Source organism: Lactuca saligna, chromosome 3, assembly GCF_052625555.1.
Source record: "Lactuca saligna cultivar CGN05327 chromosome 3, ASM5262555v1, whole genome shotgun sequence".
NCBI classification, from domain to species: domain Eukaryota; kingdom Viridiplantae; phylum Streptophyta; class Magnoliopsida; order Asterales; family Asteraceae; genus Lactuca; species Lactuca saligna.
The window spans coordinates 177,327,967-177,339,878 of NC_136419.1; positions in this window are offsets into that span (position 1 = coordinate 177,327,967).

The window sequence follows — 11,912 nt, forward strand, 5'->3', positions numbered from 1 at the left end:
GCAGTCGTTTTCGCTCTAAAGATATGGAGACACTACCTTTACGGCACCAAATGCACGATATTCACTGACCATAAAAGCCTTCAACATATTCTCAACCAGAAGGAACTCAACATGAGACAAAGACGGTGGGTAGAGCTACTAAGTGATTACGAATGCGAAATTCGATATCACCCCGGAAAGGCTAATGTAGTGGCGGATGCACTCAGTAGGAAGGAATACTCAGGTCGCCGAGTGAAGTCCCTAACTATGACGATCCATTCCCACCTGTCCACGCAAATCAAGGAAGCCCAAATGGAAGCCTTGAAAGCTGAAAATGTGGCAGGAGAAACCCTAAGGGGAATGGATAAGAATCTTGAAACCAAGAACGACGGAGTTCGTTATTTCATGGATCGAATATGGACACCAAAGTTTGGTGGATTCAGAGAAATCGTCATGAACGAAGCCCATAAAACACGATACTCCATACACCCCGGCTCCGACAAGATGTATCTCGACCTCAAGAAGTTGTACTGGTGGCCGAACATGAAAGCCGAAATTGCTACCTACGTGAGTAAATGTCTGACGTGCGCTAAGGTCAAAATAGAATACCAAAAACCTTCAGGTTTATTACAACAACCAGAAATACCCGAATGGAAGTGGGAGCGGATAACTATGGATTTCATAACCAAGTTACCCAAAACGACAAACGGACTCGACACCATTTGGGTAATTGTCGACAGGTTAACTAAATCAGCGCATTTCCTACCGATCAAAGAGACGGATAAATTGGAGAAGTTAACAAGGACGTACCTCAGGGAAATTGTACGACTGCACGGTGTGCCCGTATCCATTATCTCGGACCGAGATAGTAGATTCACCTCAAGATTCTGGCAGTCGCTACAAAGAGCTTTGGGGACAAGACTAGACATGAGTACCGCCTATCACCCTCAAACCGACGGCCAGAGCGAGAGAACCATACAAACCTTAGAAGACATGCTGAGAGCCTGCGTAATCGATTTCGGCAAAGCATGGGACACACATCTACCCTTGGTCGAGTTCTCGTACAACAATAGCTACCACACCAGTATCAAAGCTGCCCCGTTCGAAGCCCTCTATGGCCGCAAGTGCAGGTCACCTTTATGCTGGGCCGAAGTGGGAGACACACAACTAGCAAAAGGACAAGCAACTGACAACACACTTACTGGGCCAGAAATCATACGGGAAACTACGGAGAAGATTGTTCAAATCCGAGAACGTCTAAAGGCATCAAGGGATAGACAAAAGAGTTATGCAGATAAGAGACGAAAACCCTTGGAATTCCAAGTTGGAGACCGTGTCCTACTAAAAGTCTCGCCTTGGAAAGGATTGATACGCTTCGGAAAACGTGGGAAACTGAACCCCAGATACATCGGACCATTCGAGATCCTTGCGAGGATCGGTCCAGTGGCTTACAAACTTAGACTACCTCAGGAACTCCACAATGTACACCCTACCTTTCATGTATCAAACCTAAAGAAATGCTTATCCGACGAGACCCTTGTCGTCCCTCTAGACGAAATCGCAATAAACGAAAACCTCCAATTTGTAGAGGAACCGGTAGAGATCATGGATCGGGAAGTCAAAAGGACCAAACAAAGCCGCATACCTATCGTGAAGGTCCGCTGGAACGCCAAGCGAGGACCTGAATACACCTGGGAACGAGAGGATCAAATGAAACAAAAGTACCCGCATCTTTTTCCTAATTTGTAATATTGATCTTAGATTAAATTTCGGGACGAAATTCCCTTAATAGGGGGATGATGTGACAACCCTATTTTTCCCAAAAGCATTGTAAACACTCGAAAGCTAAAAACAACGAAATTAACCTCGAAAATAAAGTGTTCAGGTATCTAAGTTGGGATACATCGAATATTAGATATCATGCCCAGGTTTCCAAAAACATAAAGAACACTCAAAACCGAGTTATATTGAAGAAATTATAACCACTCGTATAATTACGACACGACGTTAAAACATAATTTGATGAAAAAAGTGAAATCTCAATAAAATACATTTTAGCCTTAAAGTATCTAAACAAAAGTCGTAGATCTCGTTGAAAGATGAGCGTGCATAAAAAGATCGCCCAATTTGGACCTCGTATGAAGAAGTTACGAATTTTCAAAGTTTCGTAACAGTAGTAAAGGGCTAAAAACTCGGATTGAAGATCGAGTATTATTTAGCTATCGCCACCTAAACGGAAGTTGAAGATCTCCTCGGTGGTAATAAAACAATAAAAAGACAAACGAAAGCCGACATCGAATAAAGAACCTATGAAATTTTAACGAACTTTAGGAGGCCCGGCCTATTAAAATTATATCATTAAAAATAAAGTCAAAACTAGCCGACGGAGTCTAAATGAAAGTTGTAGAGCATAATCTCACCTACGCGTGGATATAAAGAACGCGAAAAACGGAGCTCGTACGCGAAAGTTACGGAATTTAGAAGTTGGAAGCAGGGATTACGCCCCGCGTAATCTGGGAGTACGCCCCGCGTACTAGACCCAGGGTCGAGTCCCATCGGCCCGCCCAAGCTACGCCTAGCTAGCCAGGAGTCGTAAGCCATGACGCCTTATTACGCCCCGCGTAACCGAAGTACGCCCCGCGTACTGACTACGCCCCGCGTACTCCGGCAGGACGCGCCGCGTACGGGGGTTTTCAGCCCTATAAATAGAGGGCATAAGGCTCGGGTTTTGGCACACCTTCACCATTTCTCAGACATTCTCCCAGCTCCAGAGACCCTTTTCTCACCTCGGTTTCCGCACTCGAGCCCCGACGAAAGATTTACGTTGCAGAAGCTCCCGAAGAGCCCGACGACGCAACTATCCGCGATCGAAACTCTGCTCAACTCTAGCCCCTCTCTTCAAACTTAACGAGTGAGTTCATACCCCTACTTTTAAATCCTTTTACATGTTTTAGGGGGGGAAATACAAGTACATTACACGTTAAAAGTATCGTTTTCTAAACATAAATGCAATTTCTAACTTCGAATATCGATACAAACATCTTATGTATACAAGGGCAATTATATCACTAAGTTATGTCTACGAAATGGAACATACTATCTGAAGAACTATAATGGGTATAGTTAGCAAGTCAATCCTACATTTTTATACAATTTGAAAAACGAAACACTTTCAAAAAGGAGTAAAGTCATTTCATTGTAAATCTATTTATACTAGGTAAATGTGAGACATTTAAACTTCAACGTACATTTTTGTACGCATTTCAAGTCCTGTATTATATACCATAATCTCTTGGAGGGAGAGCGTGATACTTGTGTATAGATCTATACGGGATTGACAATCCCGCACCTAAACTACTAGCTATAGTTAGACCGGCAGGTCTGGGGTGACAAATGTCATAACACTGCAACACTTGAAGAATGTTGTTACAGGCCGTCAGTGTCAATAGTATGGTTATAAAGCTCACATAAAAAGTATAAAACAAGATTGATTTACGAGATTCATATGTGCATCGCAGTTTTCTTACATTATAATTTCATACTAAATTATTGTCATTGTTGTCTATAAAAGTTACTAATACATTTCCAGTCTTGGAACCTCTTTCATTCTTACAAGAAAATATCGGATTTTCTAAAAACCTCGTTTACTAAATTACTACCAAAAGGAATATACTTTTCAACTCGGAGCACTCATGAACTCACCAACTTAATTGTTGACACTTTTCAAAACCACTTGTATTTCTCAGGGAATCAGTGATACAGGTAAACTACCAGCTTTTGGAAGAAGGAACACAAAGGATGATTTTATCATTAAACATTTATTCATCATATTGTAATATTCTTTTGATAACATGTATAACGCAACAATACACGTTTTCATTGTTATATATATGATGGTTGTGTTACTTTCTTTACAATATTCAATCGTTGTGATACTACGTGAAGTCATCCACCCCCGAATATTTCCGCCATTCTGGTTTTGGGGTGTGACACGGCTGGCCCTTTGACCTAGTGTCGGATCCCTGAGGTGCTCTATATCAATCTCCCTCTCCCTTGCCCTCGCAGTCATGTCCTCCAATTTGGGGCATGCCGAGTAGCTGACATATTTCTGAATGATAGCCCTCAATATATCGTGGTAGCGGGTCTTTCGCATCTCCTCACCCCCTACGTACTGAGGCACCAATAAGTCCTTCTCTCGGAACTTGGTGGTAATCTCCGCCACCATCTCAGTATTTTGTCTCATGTCAAGAAACTCCTTGGCCAGCTGCTGAAGCTCCACAGCCGGTGCAACCTCAGCCTAAACCTGGCCACAAAATATGACCAAGTCATAGCCTCAATGGCTGAGGCCCCTAGTAAATCACCAACTGACACCCACTAATCTGTAGCTCTGTCCCTCAAACAATCTGCAACATATCGGACCTTCGACCCCTCAGGGTAGAAGCTCGTCAACTGAGTAGACTCCATACCTGCAATCCACCTCCTGGCAACAATAGGGTCCTTCACCCTGTGGAAGTCTGACGCACCACATCCCCTGAAGTCCTTGAAGGAGAGTGTGCAGTGTCCCTACCTGGCCAGATGCCATGTCGCTCCTGAACGCCCTGAGGTGATCCTTCATCAGCTCGATAATCCCTTCCTTGATCGACCCAAAAATCACCGAGGTCGACTCAAGGATGCCTCTCGTGATATCAGACGCGATGAACTCACGTAGTCCTTCATCAACTGGCTTGGAACCTGAACCCGAACCTGATCTCGATCCTGATCCTGTTCCTCCTGCTCCGTGACGCATAATAACCACCATTCTAAAATAAAACACATAAGTGTCAGTGTCATACATAATCTCAAGAGGTCTCACACACTCTACAAGTTCCCTGACTCTATCTCGGCCCTCCTTAACTCGAGTACGGATCCTCTGCTTTTAGTAGTACGGGCCCATACTACCTTCCACATCTATCCGTACTTTACTCAAGGATTGATTCGACTTCACCATGTCCCTTCTACTACTGCTGCACTCTGTACTAATCTCATATTAGGCTTACCCTAGGGAAACTCTCCAACTCACTCTCTGCCATTAGGTGCGTAAGAAGTCCATGCTACCTTTACCTAACTAGCTCGCGAATACCATTATATATTACTAAGACTAGATAATTCTTCGAATGAGATGTCCTACCTTACAACGGTTGGACTCAGACAAGAGTTGTGAAATAGGGCTATACCTAACCTTCAAAAATTATTTAGTCCTTGCAATATGTAATGTAATGTATTCGTTTACTAGTTAACTAAAGATAGCTAGAACTTCGAATAGCATAAAGCAAGCAGTATTCGAGCATTGAGTAATCCAAACCAAGCATATCCTATCCAAGCTATCATATTACTGACTAATCAATACTATCATGCGGCTCAATAAGCACATATAACATGCATATCAGGCATCTTCCTAGATTCTTAGCCCTAATATAGCATGCAATTCTCATAATCATATCATATCATAACATAAAATGTATGGGTATCTTGGGGAAAACTTACTTGAGCTCGGTCGGTTGCACGCATCAGACACATTGTTCTTTCTTAAAACTCTTTACTTTAACTTTTGGAAAAACTATTTTTTTTGAAAATCTTTCAAACCCTCGATTTGAGTTCAGACACTCCCGAGAGTGTGTCCGAATCCCTCAAACCAAGGCTCTGATACCAACTTATAGCATCCGAATTTTCAAGACCAAAAATTTCATTTTGATAAAACAATTTACAAAAACAATCATAAGAATACATCATCAAGTCACATCATTTCATAAAAACCATAACCACATGTCTCAAAATCATATCATAAAATTAGTAACAATGTCAAAGTACAATCCCAAGAATCTCATAATACGGAAATCATATGTGTGTGATGCGCTGCTACCGTTCCAGCTCTTCCCCTTCGATGAAGAGGTATTTGAAAACAAAACTGAAAACTGTAAGCACGAAGCATAGTGAGTTCCCCCAACATACCGAATATCACATAACTAACATATTGTCGGTCAATTCTGGGGTGCCGACCTACCCTGTCTGGCAATTTTGGGGTGCCGACCTATCCTACCTGGCAATTCTGGGGTGCTGACCTACCCTCTAGTTTATCTCAACCAGCTACGGGGACTATTTCATCCCCTACTACTACCACATAATAACATAGCATAAACATATTATCGGATATATCTGGGGTGCCCGACCTATCCTTCGATCCTTACGACCGTAACATGGGGACTATTCCCCCTACTACCTACTATCATATAAGATCATATCAGGCTAGCACATAATCATAATAGATAACAACATACCAGATAATTATCATGAAGACAATTATCTCTACTATAACTCTTACTAGTGGGCCGGCCTTAGTGATGGGTTTTGGTCATAAGACATCCTATGTGCTCATACAAACCCTAATGCTTGGATCTAGGTTTCTCTATTGTACATGCTTTGAATCCAAGACTATAAACCCTAATTCTAGTATATGAAATTGATATTAACATATGAATGGGTTTAAGAACATACCTTGATTGTTATAGAGTAATAACAATCCTAATTCCTTCTTGAATTGACTTTGGAATGCTTAGAGTCACAAGTGTCACTCCTCTAATGGCTTACAAACACCAAGAGAAATGGAGAAGGTATAAAGAGAGAGAGGAAAGAGGTTAGAATTCGTCCTTAGGACTCCTTGGGAAGGGATACACGAATTCATGAGCCAAGGGGTGTTTATATAGGTGTAGAGATAGTGTTTCAGTCATTATCCTTATCTAGTTGCTTATCCACAAAGCAACCCATAGATAATCCTTGAATCCTTATCATAGTCGAATTCTAAGGCCTTATCACCTCAAATTCATTCACCATATATTTAATATAATCCTTACCTTATTTTGTAACTATCACATAATTACAAATCACCCCCTCTAGTTTAATTAATTACACTTGATCACAAAATTAATTCCTAATTAATTATTGACCAATATGAATTAAACAAATATGATTTCTCCTTTAATATTTTATTCTTATAACATATTAATAAATCATATTATCCTCTCTCTCTATATATATTTCTCCAATCAAGTTGCATTGGTGAAGGCAACCTAAAAGGACCATGCACCATCGGGTCAAGTACATACCAAAATAGTTATGGACTTAGACACTAATCCAACAGTCTCCCACTTGGATAAGTCTAATAACTATTCTGCGTATGACTTCGGATCCCGATCTGCAATCGTAGCTTTCCAAAGCCGCTGTCAACTCTGATCATATCAGATACGCGTGTCCTTAGATAAGGGATCATATATTCCTCCATTCTAGATATCATATGAGATATGATTTTAAATCATTCTCTTTGTACTATATCTCGATTTCCGATTTATGACGACAGACTAATTGAACAAATCAAATTATCCCTAGCCCGGCCGAGCATTTACGTTTGTCATCACTAAACCATCGAGGGGCCCAAAGATATCGCTTTTATTCTACTTTGAATAAAAGGAACGGATAAACTTTGATACAATGCTTGCTTGCACTCACCCACCGAATTACACACAACAATATGTTTTATAACATCAAGTTACTGGTGCGTTTACATATTATCAATGTGCAACCGATTTGCAAGATACAACTCACACATCTCGGTTTCAAGAATATAAGATGTTATCGTCTCACTAATTACTCGTGATACAATTCATGGAGTAATCCAAGTGAGCGTGGGTTTAATCCAATGCTCAAATCATATTCATAAGCACTCATGAACGTTGCAGCAAACATTTGCTTATGTCTAATACTTTTCTAGACAATCCACACACCAATTCACGACAGTCTTCATTCATATCTACTTCCAACATATGAACGACTGTGGCCCGTTTGAATAATTCGATTATTCTTAATAAACTCAATTATTCTAGAAGTCAAAACATGCAAGGTGAAACACAAGGATAATACTAATCCCATATGGCCTCAAACCTTTGAGTATAAATGAAACTCCTTTTATTTATCACCATACCGATTACTCATTATTTGTCGTTTCGGGTAATCAACTTCTTACTTGAATTCCAACACTTGTCCCATGCTCCTAGCATGCACACAATGTTTACCTATGGTTCTTACTTTTGTGAAATATACAAATTGAACACATTTTAAATCATTCTCATTTTACAACTCCAAATCCTTTTTCATAAGTGTAAGAATATGAAATTCTTGCTACTTATAGAATATGCTAGATTCTAACACTTTATGCAACGATCCTTTCGTAATGTCACTGCACCAAAGTCACAAAGACTATTGCTAATGATGTTACAAAATCTTCTATCGGAGATTGTTACAAGACAATTCCTTAGATATTATGTCTCTCACTCAAAGTACATTCCTTTGAACATCCTTTTGCATAAAAGTTTCTAATCTAGTCATAGATTTTCAATATTTACTTCCTAATATGGACACGCTTCCATATTTTCCATATGACAACTTATTCTTAATAGAATCTTATCTATTCATAATAATGTCAATATGGTCCATTCAATACCATGCTTCCAACTACTCACAAGCAACCAATCCTCGTCGAACTTTGGATTGTCCTTTGATGGTTGTTTAATTATTTTAGTCAAAACCAATTCTAGTCCCTTTTTCCCTCTAAATGCGCTAGACATTTGGAAAATTTTAGAATGGTCAAACATTAAAGCATATGCAATCAATCCTATACCCGAAGCGTATTGGACACGATGCATAATGTTTTATTTGCTATGTTCTCAAAATTCGAATTGTGAAGAGGAATGCCGTAATCATAATCAAAATTTTAAAAAACACACTATGTACCTTTGACTAAATTTATTAACATTCCACAACCTAATCCTTTAGATTTGAAATGAAGCATAATATTCTCTCCCTTAACTATAGCAAAACAACTTTATAACCCTTACTACTTTGCAAGGTTTAACTCTTGTTTTCTATAATTAATATTGCCAACTTTGCAATACGTGCCTTAATAATCATACAATCATAACATTTATGCTCCCACTATCATGATGATTATTGTAAAACATAACACTTATGCTCCCACTAGCTTTGACATGTATTCATAAACATCTTAACTTTCAGAAAACAATACCTATTGAATTTTCTTAAGTCCATGTTTCTAATACTTAATGCTTTGATAATCTTTTATCAAGGCTTCTTGAACTTATACTCCTTTGCCTTTAGATAGTTCATATGTGTGTCTCAACAATTAATACTAATTGCCAAACCTCACAATTCAAATTATGGAAAGGGATACCGTAACCATAATCGAATTCGAGAATGCAATTTTACAATCACTATCTTCTTAAAATCTTTCTTAGTGAAAGCATTTCCTCACAATCATTTTCATGAAGGAGGAAATCTTATGACACTTAGATTTAAACGGTGTATGTGTTCCTATCCATGTGAATTTGTTAAAACCAAAATTTACGAAAAATTCAAACTCATATGGACCGAACTTTCTTAATCTTGATTTCTTGCCTTATGGTAGTACAGCTGCCCACCACGTCTTCCAAGTAGTTAAGCAGCTCACCTTTTCCTATCAATGTACCTTTCATTGATTAAGGTGCCTTGCCTTTTATGCGTTCAAAATGAGAACTCATAGGACTCACATTCATAATTAACTCAATTGGAAACAACATAGAAACAAGATAACGTCAACACGATAGGTTGTAAACCTCAACTCATGTGCTAGTGATGATCGATAAGGTTTATTTGATTTGTTCTTGAAATCTTTCCAGACCAATAAGACTCCCACTGACTCCTTGACATATAAGATTCTTTTGTCAATAAACATTTCTTGACAAACAAATATTCAAGAGTTAGTGTAGTTTTTATCAAAACACTTCATAAATTGGTCCTAGTCGATCTTTGTCTTATTCAAGACATCACAACTTTCCACATTTGATGAATGTTATAAACCTTTAATACTTTTCACTCATTGTCACAATCTTAACTTTAAGACTTGTTATTGGAACGAAGTATGATGGACTTCTTGATTTAACCATTTCTTCAATCCTTGATTCCTCTTCTTAAACATACAATTGTACTAAGACTCACTTAGAGGATCAATTGAGATATGGTTCTTAATCATTAAGATCTTTCATAAAGCATAAAAGCTACTCTCCCTTCTTCTTAGAATGGAGAAACTTTTATCTTTCGGCCTACTTGATTCTTCTTATTCGTTCTACTATTGATCTAAACCCTTTAATCAATTCAGAATTACACTTAATCTTGTAAGTGTAATCATATTTACTAAGCCTTTAGTAAATCATGACGAATATCTTTGTTACTCTTATGGTGAACTTGATCAACACACAACTTTGTGTACTCGATCTCCCAGTCCTTCACTTGACACTTTGCTAACGAATTTGTCTAATTTCCAAATATGAAATTTCTCATTCATCATGCAACCAAGCTGTGTGATTCCAAATTTCAGTCCAATTGAAACTTTGGGCATTGAGAAACTCTCCCTATTTGGTAAATTCTCGACATTCCCATAAATAACATAACTAAGAATCATATCCATTCGTTGTAGAAATATGCAAACATCAATTTTCATAATGATTTCATTGCAAGGAAGTAAACAAATAAATAAATAAGTCAAACAAAATTTATTTTATTTATAAAAGCAGCGGAAAAACATTTGTCCTTACAATGCAAAATCTATTGAAAACTATGTAAAAGGAAAATTTCTAACAACTCTATCATAACTATCTAAGCTCAAAATCCAATCTTCAAGTCCATGCGATCAAGATCCATCTCTTGTGATTAGATTCATCTTGCTCTCTTATCAAGCTTCCTTTCTTTTCACCGCTCCTACAAAAAACATTCAAATGCAATCTTATCACATCATGTATTAAGAATCAACGAATAGGAACTTAATTAAGTTAGATAATGGATTTTACTTGAAGCACAGCCATACTCTTTGACTCTCCCATCTTTGGAATTTTCAGGCTCTTGGGGCAGACTTCTACCCAATGCCCTTTCTCTTGGCAGCAAGCGCAGATCGGTTCTCCTAGAACGTCCTCGGAAGCATGGTCGGTTGACCTTCCCAACAAATATGCTCCATTGTTTCGCCAAATCATTTCTGATTCAGCAGCAATGAGCATGTAAGTTAGGTCAATGAGGTTGTCGTCACGATCCATCATATAATACTTTCTTTTGAACTCATTATATGATTCAGGGAGTGATTGTAGAACCCAGTTCACAGCCAACTCATCGGGAAATGACACACCCAACATAATCAACCTATCGATGTGTGATTTCATTCCTAGAATGTGGGAACACACGGATTTACCATCTTCATGTTTCATTTCCAATAGGCCCTTAGTGATATTGAACCTTTCAATTCTTCGATCTTGTGGGTTAGGGAGAACAATTTGAGGAGGAGGAGGAAGTGAAGTAGGTCTGGCAATCGTGTCGTGTTCGGGTTGGCGTGTCGCGGGTTGACGGGTTGGCGGGTCAAAATATGCCAACCCAAACACGACCCATTTAAATATACAGGTCACAGGTTGGCGGGTCACGTGCTGGCGGGTTTGGAAGATAAACCCATATATGACCACCAACCCATTTATTTATACGGGTTCATAGGTTGGCTGGTTTGTGGGTCAAATTTGGGTTCGTGAGTCCGAATTTTAGACATTTAAGTCTTAAACATCCAAATGAGAATTATAAACATTCATAGAAACGTGTTACAGACTTAGCCTTATAGGTTACGACTTACGACCTTAGACCATTCACCACGACTCAAAATGTCAAAACAGTCAAATTGTCTATGAATCAATGGTATATATTATATAATACTTATTAAATATTCATACTTGATACATAAATACATTTAAAAATAAAATAATTTTTTTATTAAGAATATAAACGGGTTGGCGGGTCAACCCGTTTATTTTTTGAGAAAC